Source organism: Coccinella septempunctata, chromosome 3 (genome assembly GCF_907165205.1).
Source record: "Coccinella septempunctata chromosome 3, icCocSept1.1, whole genome shotgun sequence".
Taxonomy (NCBI): Eukaryota; Metazoa; Arthropoda; class Insecta; order Coleoptera; family Coccinellidae; genus Coccinella; species Coccinella septempunctata.
In genome coordinates this window covers 28,496,869-28,521,130 of record NC_058191.1, presented here as the reverse complement: position 1 = coordinate 28,521,130, position 24,262 = coordinate 28,496,869, and the positions used below count along the sequence as shown (strand labels likewise).

Below are 24,262 nucleotides of genomic sequence, written 5' to 3'. Positions count from 1 at the left end.
GTCATGCCTAACTGTCGTTTCATCAGAATTGAGTAATAAATAAAGAGACTACTAGGAATAACTCTGAATTTTCTTAAAAGGTCAAAAATAATAAACAACTGTGATGGCTCCATGCGCAACAGGCACATGCTAACTGAATATATCCATATCGTGTGCAGTTTGTTAGAACAAAAAACCTTAGCAGTAAGTACCTACGTAATATTGAACAAAGGGTGACTTTTCATTTTCACCACTTTTTCCATAAAAATCCCAATTACTCATTTTACGTTGAGTTTTCGTCCAATGTGTATTGAAATCTGTTCAAATTGCCATCAATCAGCAATCTTACTACGCAAAAATACTAGGACTGTCATTTGAAATTTTGTGTGATTCTTACAAGATGAACATCCTGTGATCATGAATGCGAATGAGCCTTAACTTTTTCATATTACAGTTGAGATACAGTTCAAAATGCATGCAACTATCATTTTCTATTTTTGAAACAAAGTTGCGAATAAGTTGTTTTGTGATGAAAAGTAAATAATATTGTTCGAACTGTGTGAGGCACGTGTAGAGTACCTCTATAACGAAAGTCTACTTGCAATTACTTCAGCTTACTCAACATTCGTAAAGAACCACCAAGACAGAATTCGAGGCGAACAGATTTCGAGAACAATCCCATTGAGTTCAACTGCCGAGGAGCCAAGAAAGCTTTGACAACGTTTAAAGGCGAAAGGTGGTATGGTGAAAAAAGGGGAATCACAAAGTGTGCAACGTGTCAATGATCAAAACAAGATGGGATCATTTGAAACGGAAAACCAAACAGTCTCCTGCATTGAGAAACCACCCACGTTGTAGACAGAACGAAACAAGCTTTGAAAACTATCAAGTGAATCGCAAATGTGTCAGCCACCGTGTTTATCAGTATCAATTACAGAAGGAGACACAAATTGCTACAAGGAATATTTCGTCGTTCTTGGTTCCTTCCGTTCGGATAACAATAATAAATTATTATTGTTCTCTCATGACAAAAGGAAGCAAATTAAACTCGAAAGGTTCTCGCTTCAATCCATCTTGCTTAGGGCAACCAAATTTTCAATATACGCGTCCGGATGTCGGAATACTTCAAGATCTATTCCTACGCAATGCGGTTCGTGGTACATTAACTACAGTCATTTCAGATCCGTTGAAATTGATGAAATGAGGGGGAGAATGATAACTAGATTTCAAATCAGATACCTGTTCGAAAGAACTCCAAGCTGAAGCTTATATGCCGGATTTTAAGTCTGGGGAATGAATGCGAAGCTGGCGTTGAGGGGGATCTTGTATAATAATGGAAATGCAGGGAGGGTTGTAGCGTACAGAGAGTAGTAACACTGGGGAAGTTTTCATTGCGGGGAAAAGAATCGATAAAAGTGTTCAGAGTAGACATTTGCTCATTGGTGCAAACATTCATTCGTTGTTGGAAAGCTAACCAGTCATTAGGAATATGCGAGTATAGGAAAATTTTATACAGGTTGTTGCAGAAAAGGTGACCCCGTTGATAGGATAGGTAGAACACAGCAAAATGAGATGGGTGTGTTAACAAATTTTTCAACAGCATTCGTTTGGAAGGTGAGTTGAAGAGAAAAATTTCATTCACATTTTTCACGATTTTGTCGAAACAACAGGCAACATTTTATTAGTATTTTTCAAAGAACGAAAATATGTTTGTAATTTATAGAAGCATTTGTTTTTTTTTAATTTACATGAGATGTTTTTCATTTTATTTGCCGTATAAACACAGCTGCGAAAATTTCTGGCGTCGCGTCGGTCGCTACTTTTTGGAATATGTACAGGGTGGGCAAATTTCGATGTTTTAGCACTACAGCTTCCAAACCAGAGGAGATAGACAAAATCTGATACCCCATTCTCGTTCTCTTTTTCTGAGAAACTTACAATAGTAGTAGTGATTTTTGGCCACTTTCTTTTGTTTTCGAGTTATTAGCAAAAATTGGAAAAATGGCGATATCGAAATTAATTTATATCTCCGCTAATACTGATGATAGAGCTCTGAAATTGGAACATTATACAGGCACTTTTTTACGTAGAATCCAGTGGCGTGCTCGCCTTTTCAGCAGGATTTTTAATTACGAAGCTATGACCCAAAGTTATGTTTTTTTAAATGGAAATACTAGTTTTCTGTGCAATTTTTTGAAAGCATAATTGTTAATGATTTCAAAAATATATATAATCATATGGTTTGTATTAATATAAATAATAGAAAATGGTAAAAAACACTTTTTCCCAATATTTCTATGGTTTCAACTTTTGACGAGCACAGAAATATAGAGTTTCCCTCGGAGTTTCCTATAACAAAAGCAGTCTCCTTCCGGCAATGTCATTCTTTCTATGCTTTTAACCAATTTTCACACAATTTGAATCAAGATATATTTCATAAATTTTCATAATAATGAAAAGATTTATAGAAAGAGACACTGGTAATCATACCATGCTATATTTTTCTATGCTCATCAAAAGTTGAAACCATAGAAATATTGAGAAAAAAGGTTTTTGACCATTTTCTATTATTTATATTAATACAAACCATATGATGTTATATATTTTTGAAATCAGTAAAAATTATGCTTTCAAAAAATTGCACAGAAAACTAGTGTTTCCATTTAAAAAAACATAACTTTGGGTCATAGCTTCGTAATTAAAAATCCTGCTGAAAAGGCGAGCACGCCACTGGATTCTACGTAAAAAAGTGCCTGTACAATGTTTCAATTTCAGAGCTCAATGTTAGCGGAGATATAAATTTATTTCGATATCGCCATTTTTCCACTTTTTGCTTATAACTCGAAAACAAAAGAAAGTGGTCAAAAATGACTACTACTATTGTTAGTTTCTCAGAAAAAGAGAACGAGAATGGGGTATCAGATTTTGTGTATCTCCTCTGGTTCAAAAACTGTAGTGCTAAAACATCGAAATTTGCCCACCCTGTACATATATCAATCCAATGGCCACTATTCGCCAAAAATTCGTATTTCTTCCAAATAAGCGTCACAAACTTCCTCTTGAATATATGGAGGAAGGCAGCAAAAATGTTGAACTACAAATTCCTAAGCCATATTAGGCATTTCGGATTGACGTCACTTGTCATAGTAATCTATGGTCACTTGAGGGGCAAACAGGCCATCTATGACATTCATGATCGCAAAACTTTGAGTTGTACTAGTAAAAATCCTCAATAAAAATAAAGAATGATCACGACGCCTAAACGGGGAGGCAATGAATACAATAATAAGGATAAATTCAGATGCATACCACCCGCTGATATGAATATCAACAAGTGTTACGATCTGAACTGAACTAGCCAATTTGCCATCGTCAAGGCCCCGAATGGAGTACGCTCCATCGAAGAAAAGCAGTTGCTGACCATGGTTTCGGTCTCATTTGACCTCATCAGAGCATCATAGCTTTTTTCTCCGATGGAGTACGTTTGGAATTGATGGACCCTCATCCAATACTGGCATACCGCACTTTCATATTACCATTACAGGTTAAATAATATACACTGAAGGATACTTTCTCAGAAAATTGATGTGGATTCATAAAAACCACATAACATTACAAAATCATGAAACTTACCGACCTTACCAACATTTGTGTGGCACTCAAAGGTCCTGTCAAAGTTAGCTGATCCGAAATGCCCTAATGCGTATGTCAGATACTGAAATTTTCTATGATAATAATGACTAATAGTCAGATTTAGTTGCACAAATTTCTGAATGAACCACTGAGGTCAGACATATTAATTAGCTGCAATTAATTTACTGTTCTTCTTATCTGTAATATATTATTTTATACTATATGAATCAGAAGACGTTTTCCTGCCATAGTGAGGGAATATTTAGTAATTGCGAAATGACTTTGCCACTACAGTGCCTCTTTGTGAACGACAACAGTTTTTTTCTATATCATTTAAATAGAGTTGAGTGTTTGTCAACACAGGAACACTAATGAGCGTGTGAAAACCAAATGCAAATCTCACAGCCAATTGCAGAAGACTAATAGTTCTTTCAACATGAATATAGTTTATAAAACTTACCGTCTGACCAAAATTTGAACTGAATAGAAAAATGCAAAGAAGAATTGCAATGCAGGTACACATATTGTAACTTGAAATTAATATACTGATCACAATAATCAGTCTGACAACCAAAATGCTGATTTTTGAGAACGTCAAATCAATATAGAGTTTGAGTTGTTCATTAAGATCATTTTTCAACTTAATTTGGGCGCGAAACTAAACTTCGTTTAGTTTTCTTGATTTTCCCAACTTTTTTCGTTAAAACTTTTCCTACAAAGTATGAGGATTTTGAAGAAAAAGTTAATAAAATCGGTTCAGCAGTTTTTCATGATGCGATGACAACGCAAAACAGTGCTCCATTTGCATTTATTGATTGCCGATACATACCTCACAAATTTTCAGAGGAGTGCTAAGAATCAGTAAAACCACAAGTCAGTTTAACTGGCTACTTCAGATTTCGTTGAATTTTTCAGATGTTTTCAATTGTCCTTCCCTGGTTTCATAACACGAAAGACTATGCAGATTTTTATTTTCGTTATTCCAAACAAATTCTTTGTGAAATTAATAAGCGTTAAAGAGTAAAAACGTTATTTTCTGAGTATTCTCCATTTAAACCATTTGCTGTGGTATTTACGATACCTGGGTACCTGTTGTAATTATTGCTAATCGTATTTGTTACAAATCATTACATGAAAATTGTATAGTTCATAATAAAAACAAGAATTAATTTCTTTATGGTCAATCGACACGCGAATGAATTTTAATCCGACAGTGAATTGTTTGGTCGAAGTGAAGATAAAGAAAATTTAAACATTCCTATCTTTGTTTTCATAAGAAAATGTTAGATTATAAGCTGAGATGATTCACTTACATTCAATGTTTGCAATGACACCGAAGATCCCCATTTAGAACAACCTCAACACTGTATCGAAACCAATCTCCCGACTTCATTTCGATTAGAACTGGAACAATCTGGAAAATACGCAACTTCCTATGGAAAGATGGGTTCAATCAACTCGATTTTATTGAGCGAATGTCTGAAGTTTATATACTTCAGTCCGGATCCACTCCTTCAACGAATCCAGAATGAATTTGATTCAAATTGGGACCGGGTTGGGAAATAATTCTCATCAGCGTTATTATGATTCGATCGATTCGTCCGGTAACAAATGGATTTCCCCGAGATAACGATTGCTTCTGGTTAGTTATGGAATCATGGAAAATGTCTTGAGAATTATTCGAGATCTCGCAATTCTGGGTTTGTAATGAATAGAGTCGCTTTCAGTGATTCCATTTACAGATGGATTAATCAATTTGAGGATTAACAGTGGGTTCCATTAAACTTTGATTGTCCGATCAACGATTAGACAGTCACTCGATTCCTTAAACGAAATCACTGAAACCTTTTCATTTCTGGATATACTGAAGAAGTAGCAATCGAGAATAATTGAATGGACGTAATGAACATCATAATTTGATGCGAGAATGATATTCTGAATGATCATGACCAAATTATCGATTGAAAACAAACTGACCTCTATTCGCCAATCAAGCGTTGATTTCCCGATCAAGCTTTATGAAACCCGCGGTTAATATTGGTAAACTTGTCGATCTGATAATTCAAAGGGAGGTTGATGATATGGATTAAAATACACAGGGCAACTTCCCAGAGAATTTAGTCAGGCTCATAAGGAGCTATATGTGGTTTCGAGTAACACTTCAACCAAGAAACTAATCGAGCATTGCCACTTCAATTTAGATAATTTCGAGGATAATTTATGGTCACAGAATCATTTGATTCGTGCAAGCCACCCATAGTCAGTGTGCGATGATAATTTTAGGTACATACTACCGAGGATAGTACTACTATGTACTACTAATATGTTGTCTGACTGTTCAATCTGATTGATTACAATTTTAGGTATCACCTTCAAGTGTATCAAACTTGAGGCAAGAAAATTTAGCCATCAACGTGTCGAGAATCTAAATAAATAAATAAATAAATAAATTAATCATTACTTGCACAACAGAAGGACGTGTTTGGGAGTCATTTTCCGGAAGCTGTCAATTAATACAATTAATTGTCACAAAAATTCTAAAATTCAATTTTTCTCAATATTAATTGCAGTCTTTTCAATATTAATTTCACTTCATCACTAGTTTTGGTAAATCGGTGATTTAGATAGGGTTTTTTATTATAAAAAAAAACGTTGAATTCTTGCAAAAAATAAATGATTTCAAAAGTTTTATTATTTTTGTGCAAATTATTTTTTCTTCTATAAAATATTTTTGTTCTTTCTATAATAAGGTTCATCGTTAGAGATAGCAATTTCATACTCCAAACCTCCAAATTTATAATAAGGAAGATGGTGAAATAATTTTTTCTCATTCAATCTATCAATCGGAATGTTCAAATTTTAATTTTGGCATGGATCAATCAAATTTTTACTAGTTTATTCTGTGGTTTCGATGATACCGGTTAACTGTCATACTCCAGACATCAAAATACTCTTTATTTCTTCTATCAACAATGGAGATACATATAAAGACTTATCGTGTTTAAATAAGATTTTAGGATAAGTACCTAATTAAACAAAATCCAAGGGCCATATTTCGGCTACATCGATAATTTATTTTAAAGCACAGAAAATAATATTTTAAACTGAACAATAGATATTCATTTGCACAAATCATTGAAATGAATGTCATATCTCCTAATTTTTCAAAACTATCTGATGGTGCATCAAAATTATGTAATGGGTTGCATACAGAAAAGTACCTACATAAAAATTTTCTTTAAAGTTTGGCTATCGGTTAATTCTTTCTCAAGATCGATACCTCCTTTTCTCTAGACTTATTTATATCATTGAATATGCTTTACTATTCCTGCATTCGTTATTTTATAAAAATAGGCTTTCTGCAAATGAATAAGCCATTTTGCTCTCATTGTTTATGAAAGGAAATAGCATAGTCGAAACCACAGAATAAATCAACAAAATTTCATTGATGCTTACCTACTAAACGGAAAGAGCCTAGTTCAAAATTCAAGTTTGAATGAACCGAAAACGAATCGATTGAATGAAAAAAAATCACTATGCTGAATTGAGGATAAAATGCCTTTCAAAGGGGGTATCACTTACACCATTTTCCCTATTCAAAATTAAGGGTTGATATGGATGTGAATTCAAACTAAAAAGTTGTATCCTTTCATACAAAAATCGACACGTCCAAGCATTTTATTAAACGAATTCATTTGGCCTGTAATGTCGTTTGTTTAGTTTTGAGAAGCCCACCCCGTATTTTTAAACTATTTGGAAATATCTTGAAATTTCAGAAAAACCTTTTTTCTATTTCAAGAACTCAATACTGAAATTAACCTTAACAACAAAGTTTCAACGATTAAGTATACCGAGATTAAATCGATCATGATTCATTTCAATCACTTTTCTGTCAGAACAAATAACACGTCTCGTTTTTTCCGGACACCTACACTAAATGAATAAGTGATTCGAACATTTTCATAATATATGCCGCCCCCTTCTCAACAGGCGAACATGCTTCAAGACTGTTCCTCTGACGCCAGTGCGTATTATAGACATTGCCTTGACCTAGGTAATTTAAGGTTTGGAGAACATACACACTATTGTCTGGACATTGGGATATTTACATTATGCATTCGTCTTCGAAAAAGCGACTGATGGTATTATCACACATCGTGTAATTAACATTACCTTAATTTTTGGGAGGGAATTGAGTTGAATCTCGTTGTCTACTAGATGGCGCTCGAGTACTTAAAAATACTAAGAGGCTTCTACTAGTATTTGATTAGGGTCCATCCAATTCTAACCGTTTACTATCGGAGTGGGAGTTGTCTTGCTCTGGCGAGGTCAAATAAGACCACCATGGCCATAAACATTTTATTTTTTGAATATCTGGAAATTGATCAAGTTTTCGCCTCTGATAGAACGTTAGTCTTCTTTTCCAGGAGTAAAATCATAATTCGATCAAAAACATAGGTTTCCATTTGAAACATGGAAGGATTTTATCGAGGTTTTTAAAAAAACCAATTTCAGCATGTTTTTGTGAAAACATTGTAGATTTCTTTTGGCAAAATCAGGGTGAAAACTTATAACATATTTCTTCTAACGTTAAATGGCAAGTAGCTATGATAATCTTTCTGATCATCGGAATATCAGAGATAATAAAGTTCCCATAACTTTTGAAGAAGTTGATAAAGAATTTCCCTGTATACTGGACTGCGGAAAATTGTTGAAATCACTTTTTCGGCGAATTTTGTCCCATTGGTCTGCTTGAAAAAGCAGAAATCGTCAAATCACACTTCGGAGATAAGAGCTGTTTGCTTGAGTGACATGGGCTGAATCATTGAATTATTATTAACTTAAGCAGATTAATCCAGAAAAAAAATATACGTCGATAACTCAAGAACTGAAAGCAACAGATACCCATTCAATGGACCTTATGCCGGTTCGCATAAGGTCTTAATGATACAATTATCGTCACGATAAATGTGTCGAATATTTATTAACGTATTGATTGAAATAGCACTATTTTGATTAATGGGATGCGATAAGGCGATAAGACTATAATAAAGCTATTGTGGACGATAAGTTTACGGGCTTTTTATCGTGATGCTTCTGCCGTCTGGGTTATTCATGGCATTTCCAGTTGTCGCACTGGCATCTGCTTATCTGTCATACGGCAGTACTGCATCGGCGCACACTCTTTACACGCATGTGCGCTCCTGCAGTTTGAAAGATCAGCACATGCGCGTAAACAGAGTGGAATAATGCAAAGGCCTAGGCTGAGAAGTATGCTTTCAGACAATAAATATGAATTATGGTGAAGAAAATTCCACATTATCTATATACATATATGAATACAATGATTTCTAGTAAGAAGTTTCGTTGAAATCTATAGAAAAATAAGTTTCTTTGTCATAGATAAAACCGAGGTCAGCCAACGAAAACTTTCGCAAAATCAAACTGTGTTTATGGAAATTTTTATGAAATTTTGTCTGAACTTTTCTGTAAATTGTTGAAATTTCTGCTCCGTAATCACCAGTTAAATATTATTATCAATTTTTTTTTCATTAATATTCATTATTCGAATTGCGAATTATTATTTCATATATAGACAATATACGTAGGTGGCGCTTAGGTAGGAAAATATCAAGAGAACATAGATAATAAACGACTAGTAGTATACCAAATAAGATAAATGTCATGGTAAAAAAGTCCGCTTAAGATTTTCTAGCATTATCGAAATCCCAGAGACTCGAGAATTCTGAATGAATTTTTCTTAAGAACATCACATCATATGACTGCGATCTTGGTAAGATGACGTAAAAGGAAAGAATATTCATTGGAATTCCATTGGATGGTTCATCTGATAGTAATCTCAGACGCCAAAACGTGGGTGTCGGATGTTAATATTTAGATTCCTCGAGCTCACGATATGAATACCAACTCGTATATGGCGTGAATCGAAAGTTATTGTGTGTCGAAAATATCCGATACTTCGTGTAAGTAACCAGGAAATATGAATCGATTTTATTGTTTCTACAAAGCAGTGTGCATTGTGTGCTTCGATTTACAATGATTTATAATCGAAAAGGAACTCAGTGCAATATACAGGGTGTACAATGAAATTTCTTGAACCTTAAAACTGCTGAAAAAATGGGTCATGATCAAATGTAACATGACAATTTTATCTTAGTGAAGATCTTAAGCTTTTCAAAATGCCGCATCCGTCTTTTTCAGAAAATTTTCTAAAATAAAAACAATTTTAGGAATATTCGGATTTCAATTATAGCAAAATAAAAATTGATGGTTATACCGGGTCATTCTTCCTCAACCTCACCCAGAATTAGGTAGTTAGATGTTTTCATGAAATTTATTTTCGGTTTGTTATCCGGTATGTCGAGAAAATTATATTTTTGGATTCCTCATCGAATTTTTGATATGATTTCGCTTTCCAGAGATATTTGAGCTTTTGGAGAAATATTCACCATTCGGGATGATCATAGCTACTTGCTCTTTAATGATGGAAGGATGAAATTTTCAGAAAATATTATTGATGCCATATTGTACGTTCTTCACTACAAAATTGATAACCTTTTTTGAGATATCCAACAAATAACACCTTTATAAGGTAATACATTAAGTTCTAATCATCAACAATTCATGTCGGCGAGATTCATTTTCATTCAACACCAATTGAGTTCACTGCTTAAGGTGAAGTATTACATACGATTCCATCTTTGAGCAATAGCCTCAATTACTAACTGAGTCAGTTGAAAAATAGAAATTACCACGCGAGTGGTAACAATAGGAATATTGAATAATTTTCAGTTATTCCTGAATTTCAGCGTAATTTTGGTATGATGAAAATTTTTGCTATACACAGGTATTTTAAGGCGAGGCTTTCTTTTCAGCAGAAAGTAAAACTGGTCAGAATGAAGCGTTTCACCAAAAAATCACCTATAAAAAATTTTCAAAATGACGAAGTTGAAAAAAAAATGAAAATGATTACTATAATAGATCCTACTACGACCCTAGACCGTTTGTTAGCTGAATTATCGCAAAGCAGTGGGAAAAAACTCGTCTCCTGATTTGACCATGTGGTTTTGTTAAGGATATTGGCTCGTTCGATATTTATGTGGTAATGAAAATGGAATCTTAGGATTGCCGAATTGTTCTCATTATTTTTTAGTAACTTACACGATTTTATGAAATGGCCCATTCCAATACCAACTGACAGAAGAGACTTAGGACACAAGTGTGAAAAATAGAATAATACTCTCAACATCTCACCAATAAAATTCGTCTAAACCATTCAAGAAATTTTTCACAATGGGCATCGTTATCTTCTTGTTCGAGCATTCCAACAATCGTCGTAAAAATGGTATGAAATGGGGAACACCCACTTTTTCAACATAACTAACATAAACACTTTCAAGAAACTACCTTGATTTTTCTACATTTTTTTTCACCCTAAATTGCACGATACAACAATCATAATTCTATCAAAAGTGACTTGATGCATCTAATCCGATGAACTTGGTACTGAACCATTCATCGCCCAGCCTTATGATAATGTTATGGTGCCGGAGTCACCTACCACAGTCTTGAAATTCAATGAAATTTTGTCGAAATTCTAGGGGTTGTATCTCAGGCATCTTTTATATCGTATATTATTAAGACAATTTTTGGTTAAACGACTTATTTTGAGTTCTACCTTCTGTCAAAAAAAAGCCTCACCGTTGAAAACACTCTGTATAAAGAATCTAATCACCGATGTCAGCTCGCCGCTATTTTTATAGAAATATGTTGAAAAACCGTCGAAAAATGATTGTGAAAACAAGTTTTATAAACAACTTTTTTTTCTCATGAAAACCCAACTGAATTGGAAAAAAAGAGACAGGGCGACATCAAGGCGTCCTTTAATTTAAATTTTAAAAAAAATCAAGGCTTTACGTACAAAATTGAAAGCGTAAATTAAGAACTAGTGACTTCATTGAGAGATTTCATGACAACCTATACCATTAATAAGGTCATTCGAAGAAATCCCCCAGAAATGTTAATTACATGGTGTATTTTCTGAAATTACTAGAAGAATGTTAGTGAATAATGACTAGTTTTTAGTAAATTCACCTCCATTTTATACAGTGACTCTTAATGATAGATAAAGGTCCGGTACACTGGGTACACAAAAAAGTACAAGGATAATTCAATTATCAGATACATAGCTTTGGTTTTGAAAAAAAAATATATAAAACATTAACACGTATGAAAAAAATTGAATAATTAAATTTCATTTTATTTCATACCAGACGAAAACATCGTAGTCATGATATATCGATGTACTCTAGAGGATATTTTTAAAGGTACTACATCAATGTTTTTTCTTAAACATGGAATTCTCCATTGCATCCATGGTTGGCACGAATTCCGAATAGAAAAATTAAATCTGCTTTCCGAATGAAAAACGAAATAATGATTCTCCTCGTGAAAGGAAATTCCAGCGAATATTCATTCAAATATAAATTTCGCTAAACTCCCGTATTCACTTCGAAACTTTCCGCAACTGGAAGCCAGCTGAAACGAACTGAAGCTTTCAAGGAACGCATTCCCCCGTATCTTCATCGGGATTTCGACATGGGAGACTTGAGAACGAACTTCGAAATAACACAAAACTTTCTTTCTTCCAACTCCATTGGCCATTATGACATTCAGTCCTGAAGAAGCCGAGATTTCAACGGTTCCTGCGATAAAGCTCGACGATTCAACGTTCATTCTGATAAATTACTTTTTAATTGTCGTCACGACCGTCCTCTTCGAGTTAACGACTCGATAAAGCCCGTATCGAGGCGTCCTCGAAAAACGGCGGAGAGAGACCTTTAACACGGAGTGAAGCGGGAAAAAAACGATGAAAATCTCCTAGAGTTTTTTCCCCTTGATAATTGATGAAAAGTGAAAAAAGCAACGGAAATAAACGCCCAGCTTGGCTGCGCGGCATCATTGAATATCGCCGGAAGTCTTCTTCATCAATCACAGACCGAATGAGGATTAATACAAAACCGTGTTACTTCATCTGGAACGAATATTATGAGATTATAGAATTCTGTGACGTCGCCGTGGAGTGAAAGTGAACGTGAAGATATCACAGTTTCTCATTTACGGCGCATTTCAACAGACTTACGATGAGTGTGACCCGAATGAATAAAAACATTGTTCACGGAAAGGATACGTTAAAATTGTTTTGGAACTGGATGTCCGGTGATATATCCGGTGATGTCCGAAATGAATCTACACATTTTGAGAGTATAAAGGGCACTGATGGACACCAAATCTCAAATTTACTTCTTTCATCGCAAACGAATAGTTGTGTAAGGGGTGATTTTTTTGGACTGAAATGAAATTGGACGACATTCTTCTATGGGAGCGAGAAGACAATAGAAAAATTGGTGGCAGAAGCAAGGGGTAGAATAAGCCATCTCTAAAATGTGTCCCACAAGGCACTTTTTTCCTTGTTCATATATATCTACCATTAAAAAATTAAATTTTGAAGGCTTGATTCATTTTGAATGAATAAGCAAAATAATATTCATCAACAGGTATGTATCGTACAGGCTGGAATTACCTTCGAGCTTAAATTTACCACGTATAGTAGGTGGATATTGTGCTCACATTATAGGGAAAATCCACCTTCTTGCTTCCATAGTTTTCTGGTTGAAAAAAGATCTTTATGGAGCTGTATTTAAGTAGGGGACGCCCAAAAAAAAAGTTATATGAAAGTCACGCTGTCACACTGTTTTTTGAAAAAGAATAAGCCCACTAAATTTTCGCAATTATTTATTGTCACCCTGTGTATTCTCATATCGATTGAAACTCAATCTGGTAAGACTCTGCATCTTCTGTAATTCATTAGAGTTTTCACTTCCAGTCTCTGAATCAAAATCAATAAAAAAAATTGAAATAATAGATTTTCTCCTGCTTAAATCCTTGCACTTATTTGTCAAGGGCAAATCAGATGGAAAAGATTGTTGCCGACAATGAACGAAAAATGGAACTATGAAATGATAAAACTTCGTTACGTTTCGGTGTCTATATCACCCTCCTTCTAGAATTCTGAAGATTTTTAGGAATTCGTCAGATGAAGGAGTCTGATACAGACTCCGAAATGTCACGAGTTTTATCATTTTAAAGTTTTCATTCTTAGTTCATTGTCAGGTAACAATTTTTTTTCCATCTGATTTGATCCTGACAAATTAGTGCAAGAATTTACGTAGAACCAAATCGATTATTGCAATTTTTTTATTTATTTTGCTTCAGAGAATGGAAGTGAAAACACTAAAGCCCAATAATGCGAATTTTATTCCCAATTGATGAGACTAAAATATATATTTGAGATTTATTGATCATCAGTGCCATTGAGTATACTTACAAAATGTGTAAATTCAAATAATATTCACTTCTTGTGAGTTTTGTGAACGGTGGGTTTATTTTATTTGATGCGATTGGATGCCAGCTGTGTGACTGTTAGAGCTAGGAAAAAATGAAGGGTAAAGGCCAAACCTTCATCTTCCTTTGTTTTCGAGTTATTAATAAAAATTCATTTCTCGGCTATTTAAATTGGTGTGTCTATTTCCTAACGTCTTAGTTATATTGAAAGACAAATGTTAGTGTTAGTGAGTCACTTTTTCATGTTAAATTCAGTGGCGTGGACAGACATTTGTAACGATAAGGTGTATCACTGAAGTGGTGGACTGAAAAATCTTCGACTATGCAACTGAACATAAATCTTACAGTTACAGAGCTGCCATTTAATAGCATCGAGTTTTGCCTACCCTGTAAGGAAATGCGGTCTACTGGAATAAATAAAATAACAGCTAGCTTGATTCAATCCTTTTGGAAAAACCCTCGAGGATTCCGAAACACCATCGAGTGAAACGAACTTCTTGAATCATTTAGAAAAAAGATCATACAGTCGATGTATGCAGACCGAAATAAATTAAAAATTTCTTCGCCCCTCGGATATGAAAAGACGTCTATCTTAAGGCCGGTCCACACTACTCATGCACGTGCACTCGGGTGGCTTGCGAGTAATGTGGACGATAGCTAGAGCCTTACGAGCGTATGACTTGGGTGGCTCGCTTGTTGTAGGTACATCAAAGGATAGGATCTCTATGCTCGTCGTTATGTGGACGAAGACAGGCCTGCAAATGAAGTGGATCCTCGCGAGTCAAAGTTTGACACACAACTGGGATAATGTGTACAATAGTGGAACGACCACAGTCGCGAGTCATCACCAGAGCCTACTAAACAAGCCCATAAAGACGGGCGAGCACGAGTAGTGTGGACCAGCCTTTAGAGGCAGACACACTAGATGTCTATGCTTGTGCTCAAAAGTGTCTGGAAAGGATCCTTAAATGGAGAATTAAATACCATTAAACAACAGGCCGGAGGTGAGGTGACTCTCCTGTGGGTGCCAGTTCTTTATGACATTGAAATAAAAGGAGAGGTTAATGAAGGCATCCAAGTTAATACCTGCTGGACTTGAACTCTTCAGCGGGCTTAGGAAAGACCCGATATAAGATGGTGCCATTTTCTTAGGTTGGTTGACATGGGTGTCACCTTGCCATGAATTTTAAGTCTGATATTAGGTACTCTTCAATTTACATATTGAGAAGGATGCCCTCTATTGTTGGAAATCTCATTATAATTGATCTTTCATCGAGTGATAGTCTGTAGAAGCTGAAAGATTCCTACCTTTTATTGTTCTGTTGTTGGATCTTTCATGACTTTTGTGTTTCGTGAATTTCTCTGATCAGTCTCCTTTTTCACTGTATGTTGTTTTGTTTTCAGCCTAAAGAAGACCGAATAATCGCTCACAATAGATTTTTTATTCAACCTGAGAAGTTAACCTAAGTCCGATCATCCTGACCTTCAAAAGAATCTTCCTTCAGAGATTAAAACTGAGGAAATCCCTTTTTTTTTATTTAAAATTTTGAGCTTGAAGAACACGTCTTTTCTCAACCCCTTAAACATTATATGAGGGCGGGTTTCTCAACTACTCACATGAATGTGAATAATGTTTCCGATAATCTAGCAAGTAGGAACGAGAAATACTCAAATTCAAATTAAATTGCAAAACAACCCCTATTCAATATCTTTCCTCTCCCAAATATTCCAGATACTGTTCAAATAGGCAAAGACGACGTTTTTATTTCCCTTCGATCCATCGGGTGATTTGCACCCTATCCGGAATGAACTGAATTGTTGTTTGTATGCAGAAAGCAACAAGTTTAAGCGGGGTGGTTTTAGTGGGACCTTGAACGCGAACTGACAAAGTAAATCGTGTCGTTACTGATGCCTGCATTGAATACGTCAACTGCAGCGGTATCGGTCTAATGATATCCAACTGCGCTGGATAACTCGCTGGATAAGGTTTTTTAGTCAAAGCATTGAAAATCATGTACGGGTGCAACAGTGCAGCTTATGATTCTAGACGAAGAGGATATATATTATATTTCATTTATTCGATACTTTTTTATCTTCATACTAACAAAGCTGTTTTTGAGAGTTTCGTACATCGAATTTGCAACAAACGTTATAAAGTTTCATCGACGAATTCAGCGTACCTCAGTTCAGTTGCAAGTTGTAGTTCTGACTTCTTCTGGCAGAATCTTCCAAGTTTGAGGTCATATTTTGATCAGAAGCACAAAAATAATACAAAGTTGTCTTAAAAGTTCAAGAAAACAAGAAAGCTTTCCAAATCAATTTCAATTTCCACAAATCGTTCCATGAAAGAAAAATACGACAAGGGCCAAACTATACATCTATGTCCGATTTGAAAGTCTAATAAAGTTCAGATCTGATTTGATAAATTGTAATAGAAATGTAATAAATTTTAGTATGTTTCCGCTTTGGCTGGTGTAGATTTAAGTGAACTTGAACCAAATTTTCACAAATGAGATTTCAAACCACGACACGTGTTTCGCTATCACAATAGCATGTTCAGGTGGCTGAAGATAGCGTTTGATCTGTACTAAGTTCAATTATGATTTTCATCAAGTATCGGCCACATCAATTCAATAATAGATTTACGAGGATATATTGAAAAATTCTTAGCCTACTATAGAAGCAAACAAAATTTCAATGTCAAAATACAATTGGATACATTTATTACTGCAAACCTGCAACGTCTCTAAACCTCTAAAAAAAAATGTTTCTTCTTGCTCTGCAAACCAGACCTCCACAGCTTTCATTTCCTCCTCGTTGAAAGAAAATTTACGACCTTTTAAACTTTTTTTCAGTCGAGGAAAGAGATGACAGTCGGATGGAGCCAATTCTGGTGAATAAGGGGGGTGTTCTAGTAATTCAAACACTAAATCACGAATTTTTTGCATGGGAAAATGAGATTTGTGTCCAGGCGCGTTGTCCTACAAAAACAAAACATCTTTGGATAGCTTTCCGCGTTTTTTCTCTTTAATTTTTTCCCGTAGAGTGGTCAGTAATGTCGAATACCAATCTCCTTATTGTTCTACCCTTATCCAAAAAATCAATCATGGTTACTCCATGGCAATCCCAAAAAACTGAAGCAAGAACTTTTCCAGCAGATTTTTGGACACGAAACTTCTTGGAGTCTTGGAGAACTAGAGTGTCGCCATTCCATCGATTGGTGCTTTGTTTCTGGATCGTAGAAATTTACCCAAGTCTCATCCATAGTAACAATTCGGTTTAAGTCTACATCGTTTTCAAATCGAACACAGATCGAACGCGATGCTTCTACCCTTGCACGCTTTTGATCAACATTCAAACATTTTGCAGCAATTATTCTCATGTCCAAATTGACGTGAACTATATGATGAACGCGTTCGTATGAAATACGACATGATAAAATCATGTCATGAACTGTATCGCTATTTTCGGGGACTGACACAGAAACTGGCCTTCCCGATCGGTCATCATCTTCAATGGAAATTTTTTTACGGTCGCATACGAAAGACATTGATAACCAAGGGTATTATTAAGCAAATCGTCAAGGATCTGCTTACCTCTTTACCCTTTTAAATACAGGTACTTGATGATGGCTCGATACTACAATTTTTCGTTTTTCACAATTTCGGTGGACATCTTCTTTCTTTTAATTTATTGCGTTACTTTGGTTCACTTTTTGGACCTCAAACTTCACACTGACACTTCTAATGAGTTATTGTTTATTGCTTTTTTAACGCAATATTTTTTTTATGCATGGAATTGGTCTAGGCTAACTAGATATCAATACATCCTCGTAAGTCACCTACAGTAGAGATATAAAACATGTTTTTCATCTTCACCAATATACAGCTTTGAAAAATGTATTCCGAACTCCTAATCCTAGTAGTACAATTATCACAATTCCGATGGCCATAATGAATTCTTATGTATCTGATTAATCCCATCAGAAAATTTTCATTGATAGATTCTTTACACCTAGTTCCTATAGATCAAGTGATACCATCCAAGAATCTCGATCAACACCAATTGGAAACAAATTAGTACAGGAATTTTTTAAACGACTATCTCCCTGTATCGATCAGATTCCAGATTCCTGAAGAATTCCAAATTAGTCCAGTTAACAGAGACTCGACTTAAAAATCAGACACGTATGAGCTGGGCCATTAACGAGAAAGAAGACAGCTTTAGAAACTGGTTCTTCGAAAATGATGACGGATCGATGGAAATATTCCAAACTTGCAGCGGGCGGTATTGTCCGTCTGGACGTTGTTGCATGGTCAGTGACCTTCGAAGGTCCTACGGTTCGAGATAAGGACATTGTTTGAAGTTTATGGCTTTTTTATGACGTTCGGCGTTATTGGAAATGGATTACCGGAACGTTTATTTATGAAACTGCTCAAGTACCTAGTAGCTTTGTAGTAACTGCACATTGGGAAAAGAGTCATAGTGGAATAATTCATGTCGCCCTGGAACTTTGATAGATTCATAAATAGGGATTTTACTCATTCAAGGCCAGCTTTATAAAGCGGGGGTACATCTGCAGTAAACAGTAAAATATTCTTGCCTGTCATTTCAGTCTAGAGAAAGTCCAAAAATATACAGAGCAAAGATTATGAAATACTCTATAATCTTTGATACAGAGTGTCCGAATTGCATTACCGATGCGTTACAAATGTAACATTCTGTATAGAGCACCAAGTACACCGCATTTGAGATGTCGAACTTTGTCACTTTTTTTTATCTTAAAAGAACTGTTTTTGATAGCAGCGTTATAGTCGTAAAAAAGGGAAAATAAGAGTATGTTGAATTCTGAGATTTTGAAACGATTGTAAATACAAATACAAAATATACGGTGTGACTCATTCAAAATGATATGAAATTTTGTTTGTAGAAAACTTTGTATCATATTTCATTATATCATATTTCTTAATATCAGTTAAACACGATTTTTTCTATATAGCAATTATATTCTTTGACTATCGATTCCGACACTAGTCCATCACCATGAAAAATCAGACAACAATAAGAGAAATGTATTCCATAAAAGGTGTTTCAAGAGCGGTTGGTCATAGCCTAATCGTGAATGAGGGTCATCTTGTCCTTTCAGAGAAGTTGCATCTTTTGTATCCAAAGGTCATTAATTCCGAACATACAGGGTGATTTATGGATTTCGGCTTAAACATCCGATATCACTAACTCGGGAACGAGTGGTCCGATTGTGATGAAAATTTTTGGGCTCTTTCACTTCCAATAGCCCTTCGAGATGGCACATGCAAGCCTGAGATTATCAGGATAGAACTCAAAATATTGAGATTCAATTTTCAAATATCGAAATCTATATTTTCTGAATCAGTTGAAAAATTTTTGTCATCAAAATTGAAATACATAGTTTTCTCAATCAAATTCAATTTTCACTTAGATTGGCGCACTTGTTCCAAAAGAGAAAGTACGAACGAAATCATATTTCATGTTACTTCACTTGAAAAATATTGTAAATTTCAATTGTGAAATAACTATGATAAGATTTACAAAGATAGATTTGGGTTACAATACCTACCCAAAAAATATATAATATGAAAATACATCGAATATAGAATACACTCGCGTGCAATTAAATCGACTTGAACCGTACAGGGTGGGCAGAATTCGTCGTCTACTGAGGGGATCTCGAAAAATATACCTAAGAGCTAGAAGAAAATGGATGACACATTCCCGAGTTATTTTTCAGAGAAACAAAGAATGGTGACACCGTATACTTCTAAGATTATTCGTTTTGAATTATAAGTAAAAAATGAGATCTTGACGACCTTTTTGTCTTTGAAGTTACAGATCTGAAACTTGAACCTACAGGTACTTTTTTACGTAGGATCCACAGACGAGCTCAAAATATTTTTTCATTTCGAATCATTAAACGAATTTACGTTGTTTTTAAATGCAAACTTTTATTGCATTTGATATTTTTCAAATGGAAAAGAATTTTTATCAGTGGATTCTACGTATGAAAGTGCCTAAGAAGGTTGAAGTTTCAGATCTGTAACTGGAAATGTGTCATCCGTTTTTTTCTAGCTCTTATAGTTCTCGAGATCTCCTCAGTAAACAACGCATTTTGCCAAACCTGTAGGTACAGGCTGGGCAAAGTTGGTGATACCTAAACTGAAACTTTTTCATCCTAACGAGATAGAGGACAATGCATGGCACATTACGGCCGTCATTTTTCGAGAAACTACTAATGCCATCAACTGCATTCCTCTATCTTCTTTTGTTGTTATAGGACGAAATTAAAATTTCAACTTTGGTCATTATCACCGTTTCTGTTTGTGCTAGGATATTGAAATGAAAACATTATACAGACACTTTTTATAGCAATCCAGTGCCGTACTTTGATTTTTTCCAACATGTATATTTGCTGAGCTATAACATAAATAAGTGTTTTTTCAGTACTTTAAAATGACTTGAAAAGACTGAGGGCGATGTTTGATATATTTCTGAAAAGGAAAAAAATGCCGTTTTCCTACGGAAAAACACAAATTTATGTTATAGCTCAGCGAATAAACCTGTTGGAAAAATTCACAGTACGCCACTGGATTGCTATCAAAAAATTGTCTGTATAATTTTTTTATTTCTAGCTACTTAAGCTAGAAATGAAAACATTATACAGACACTTTTTTGATAGCAATCCAGTGGCGTACTGTGAATTTTTTCAACAGGTTTATTCGCTGAGCTATAACATTTCTACTTAAGAAATGGAAATTATTACCAAAGTTGAAATTTCAATTTTGGCCCATAACTCAAAAACAAAAGAAAATAGGGGAATGCAGTTGATGGCATCATTGGTTCCTCGAAAAAAGACGACATGAATGGCACATTCATTTTACTCTATCTCATTGGGTTAAAAAGTTGTGGTTTAGGTATTACGAACTTTGTCCACTCTGTACAGAAGAAGCATGAAAGATTTCTTTCGATTTTCATAAAATACTCCATACTCAAAAGCCTAATATTTTCACTCTAAAATGACATCCTAATATTAAAAGTCGGTTCAATATTTATCGATTCAATCTAATTTGAACAAAAATACATCGAAAACCAAGAAAAATGGAAATCACGAAATAATGAATCAAAACAAAATTTAAATGAAAGTAGAAAAAAATTAAATGAATCAATCGCCTAGGTGTTACTTCCCCTAACCTTTATGACGGCTTGCAAAAGATTCTTCGTGCACTTCATTAATTTTTTAATGTCTTGAGGAATCGTGTGCCATCATGACAGATATGACACTGTTTCAACAAAATAGCATTGCGAAAATCATTCTCCTGGACGCCTACGGAGACTCATTCTGCTCTTGAGGAGAATAAATTGGAGCTCCATTGCTCAATGGTCCAGTTGAGGTGTTCACGAGCGAATTGACGCTAGGCTTAGAGCAGCTGACCAGCTGCGATCACTTTCAGGCCTCTGGCTGGCTCATGTTTTGGAGTCAAGTTAGCTTTCTTCAGACGTCGCCTAATTGTCCATTGACTGACAGTCACTACTGGGACCTTCGTTACCTGCTGTTGCAGATCAACGCCCATAAGATGACGATTTCTCAGCGAATTTGGGACGATGAAGCGGTGCACCGTTGTCTGTTTGTTTGTGGTCTCCGAATGAAGCCTCCAGTCTCTTTAAATCTACGGTAAACTTGTGAAACAAAGATAGGCTCAGATTAAGTTCACGACTTATCGTTGATTATGGCCCTCTTACAACAGAGCTAACTTTTTGACGTAGTATCAGCCCCTGGTATAATCCATTGTACTACCAAAGAGTACTTTATCAAATCTTGTTACTCTTTGGTAATACGAAAAAAATTGAATTTGCGGAGATGTATATAGGTCAACGTATCATGACTGATAAATTCTCTCAACTCAACGAACAATTTCCACAACAATTACCTTATTCTGAATAATACTTATTGGGATGCTAGCCACTGCCCATATTATCTCGAGGGACTAGGCGGTTGCCTAGGCTGCCACAACGAAAAGCCCCTGCTTATACTGGATCATGCATAAACTATTCAGATCTTCAGAACAACTGTCAAGCACTAACCTACGCCACGTGTACGCCAAGTCAATTCCGTTTTTAACCCAGGGATAACTCCAGCTCACTCCCTCCATTGAAACGAACGAGTACTCCAACCAAACGAAGCTTCATTAAGCGAGGTCATTACGGCGAGGCTTACATTTGCCCTGAGATACAGGGCCTAGTATAACCCGGCTTATACGAGCTAACAGATATTCGCGTTGAACCGTTTTACCCCTAATCCGTCTATCGTCAAACGGCCCGATCGTTATCCGCGCATAAAACAATTCGATGAGATCGCCGATAAATTCATCCAATCAGCCGGTATATGTTATCTTTCCGCGTTCAAACAGGCTTACGGGCCCCGCAAACAACAAAAGCGACACGAGATGATGGATATTTAGTTTCCATCGTGGAACGACGGCTCCTGGCGAATCAATTAAACTGTTGGAACGAACATTGATGTATGGGAGATTGTTGTTACATCGAGTACGTCACGTAACATAATCGAGAAATGTCTCGACGAATCGTAATCACGGTATAATGAAGCTTTTTATGCGGCGTTCGGGTCACGATGACCGGATGGTTATGGATGTCGGACTTGACATCGAAAGTGAAATCTATCTTGACACTTTACCAATATTATCGTCTGTTTAAACTCTCCTTCATTTTCTTCTTTCATTGTAATGGCCGAAAAGCCTACATTTCGTAAATATACTTGCTTAGGATAATGTAACATATGTTAGAATATAGGTCTTTGATCTTAGTAGACTATATTTGTAAACATATTGCTAATTGATTCCGAGTATACAGGGTGTTTTCAAAGGTGAGGCTTTTTTTACAGAAGGTAGATTTCATCAAAATGGGTCGTTTCACCCAAAATTGTCTATATAAAATATCCAAGAAGGCTGAGATACAACCCCTAGAAGTTCGACAAAATTTCATTGAATTTCAGGTACGGGACCAGGAAGGTGACACCGTCATCGCAAAAACGAGACAAAACATAAACATATCGCTGGACAATGAATGGTTCAGTACCAAGTTCATAGGATTAGATGCATCAGGTCACTTTTGAGAGAATCATAATTGTGGTATCGTGCAATTTAGGGCGACAAAAAATGTAGAAAATAGAGGCAGTTTCTTGAAAGTGCTTATGTTAGATATGCTGAAACAGTGCTATGATGTTTCCCCATTTCATCCTATTTTTACGACGATTGTTGGAATGTTCGAACAAGAAGATTGTGATGCCCATTGTGAAAAAATTCATGAATAATTTAAACGAATTTTATTGGTGAGATATTGAAGTAATATTCTTTTTTTCACACTTGTGTCTTGAATCTATTGTCAGTTGGTATCGAAATGAGCCAATTCATAAAATCGTGTAAGTTACTAAAAAATAATGACAACAATTCAGCAATCCTAAGTTTCCATTTTCATTACCATGTAGATATCGAACGAGCCAATATCCTAAACGAAACCACTTGGTCGAATCAGGAGATAAGTTTTTTCCCACTGCTTTACGATAATTCAGCTAACAGACGGTCTAGGGTAGTATTATTAGTATCTATTTCAGTAATCATTGTCATTTTTTTTTCAACTGTGTCATCTTGAAAGTTTTGTATAGGTGATTTTTGGTGAAATGCTTTATTTCGACCAGTTCTACCTACTACACCCTGTATACCGTTTTATGAATCCACTCAAAAAGGTGACTAAGTTACAATACGTTGGAAAAAAACAACTGTCATCTGTCTTTGCGACAGATTTATTTTTTTGTTCTTCTTTTCAACATATGCTGACTATAACGTGTTTCAAATGAAACAAAAAAGCAAATAATCCACAAGGCGCACCAATCTACAAGGTTCAATTCAGGTTAGCTAATAGTCAAGCCCTAGATTCGAATAGTGGAATAAAAATTGTAATTGATGTGGCCGATACTTGATAAAAGAACATAATTGAACCAAAACCCGAATTACGTGATTTTTACCAATATTGGTTATTCAACCACGACATGTTTTTCGCTACAAGTGTACAAAAGGACGAAGTTGACTTTCCCCCACCTGAAGATGCTACTGTGATAGCGAAACACGTGTCGTGGTTGAATAACCCATTGTTAGTTATCATTATTCTGATAGTTGGA

At 35.3% G+C, this 24,262-nt stretch overlaps 1 protein-coding gene across 11 annotated transcripts in view; it reads right to left on the bottom strand.

Moving 5' to 3' along the window:
- Positions 1 to 24,262, bottom strand: part of LOC123310579 (brain tumor protein) — a 187,710-nt gene that overhangs the window by 116,062 nt on the left and 47,386 nt on the right. The gene's annotated exons all lie outside the window — the stretch shown is intronic.